The following is a 1,963-nucleotide window of genomic DNA, read 5'->3' on the forward strand; positions in this document are numbered from 1 at the left end:
GGAGTCTAGCTTTAGCAGACGGCTGGAGGCATCTGACCCACTTCAAACTCAGTACCTGTTTGCTCTACAGCAAAAATTTGGTAAGATTCAATTTAGTCGGCTGAAGAAAGTCAGATGGTTCATTACGTGAGAAATCTCTTGAGGTAGTCAAGTTTCTTGTTTGTTCAGATCTTGCTAGTCATTTCCATAGTATTGTTACTAATTAACAGTTGATTCTTTTGTGTCTACATGCAAACTAATCATTCAGTTCACAATTAAAGTTTTATTATCAGGATTCTGCCATGTACAAATGAGGAACACAATTAAATATTTTCATAGTATGTTTTCATACAGCCTAGGTTCCCTAAAAAGGATACATTACCTTTCAGAGATAATGGATGGAGGGAAAGACTCATTAGGACCAAGAAAACGTAAGTCAGAGACAAAAGCTGTAGATAGTTTTAAAAGTAACAAAACAATTTACCAAGTTGTGACCAACTCTTGGAGTGTGAATATCATGGTTGTACAGTGTAGAAAATAAACAAAACAAACTTTCAACTTTGGGGAAAGCTGAAAGATAAATCTGAGTAGTCTGACCGAGGCCTGTTTAGTCCCTGTCACATATTCTTAAGAAATAAATTTACAGATGAGGAACTTTTACTGAAATGTATCACACTAGCAAGTGTTACAGAAAAAAAAATCTGTAAGTTTCAAATGTACTTAAACCAACCTTTACTATTTTGGAGAAACCATGAAGCACTGAGAAGATCGGTACTGATTCAACAGCAGGAAAAAAGATTGAACCAAAGTAGCATTTACAATGATGGGAGGACAAATTCTGGAAAGGGATCAATGTTAGAGCTTGTCTTTTTCACTTTAACTGCAGAAAGCTAAAAGTTAAGTTTGAGTTGCCTCATGCAGGCCTGTTTAGTCCCTGTCACATATTCTTAAGAAATAAATTTACAAATGAGGAACATTTGTTACAGCAAGTGTTACAGAAAAAAATCTATGAGTTTAAAATTTAAGCGACTGTTTTCGGAACGGATGAAGGAAATTAAAAACCCATAGTCAGCACTAACTAGTCGTGCTACCATAAATAATGCAGTAAAACAGTTAAACTGTTGTTTTCCTTCAGAGGTCCCTGTTCATGCATAAGAGTGGAAGAGTGGACAGGGACGGTAGCTGTGGTGAGCAGGGTCAGGGGTCACTCCCCTCCACGCTGTGCAGCAGGAAGACAGTTTGTCTCACGTTGGCCTGTTTACACATATTCTTAAGAAGTACATGTACAAATGAGGAACAATTAAAGTTTAGTTCTTTAAACTAAAGAACTAAACTTTAGTTCTTTTGTTGTTGTTGTTGATTGAATGAAGGAAATCACAAACGCTACTTAAAATGTGTTGTACTTTAATTCCCTAATAGTACCCACACTGAGCACCAGTACCATCGACCCTCCCCTTTGTGAATGTGTTGTACTTTAAATCGTTCACAAACAGATGTCCTTTGCTGGGTTTAAATTGTACCTACCAGAGAGAAATGCTTTATTGCTGATACCTGTTTCTATTGGCTAGTTCAAAGAGGCGGTGGGAAAAAGTTTACCAAAGATGGAAATGTCTATTTTGGGGGACAAACAGATGTCCTGTGCTGGGTTTAAATTACATTTACCAGAGAAAAACGTTTTATTGCTGATACCTGTTTCTATTGGCTAATTCATAGAGGCGGAAAAAAGTTTACCAAAGATGGAAATGTTTATTTTTAGTTATTAACAGGTGCATGTTGTAGGAATGAAGTGTCAGACGTATCAGATTCTTCTTTTTTCATTAATTAAACTGAGAGCAAATGATTCAAGGTGATAAAACCTCAGAAATACAACTGAGCTTATAAAGGTGGAGTTTAGTTTTCATTTATTATAAAATTCCAGCAACATACATTAAAGCTGCAGTATGTAAGTTTAAAAAAAAAAAAAAGTCTGTTTTTTACATATTAG

Source organism: Poecilia formosa, unplaced genomic scaffold, assembly GCF_000485575.1.
Source record: "Poecilia formosa unplaced genomic scaffold, Poecilia_formosa-5.1.2 Scaffold451, whole genome shotgun sequence".
Lineage (NCBI taxonomy): Eukaryota > Metazoa > Chordata > Actinopteri > Cyprinodontiformes > Poeciliidae > Poecilia > Poecilia formosa.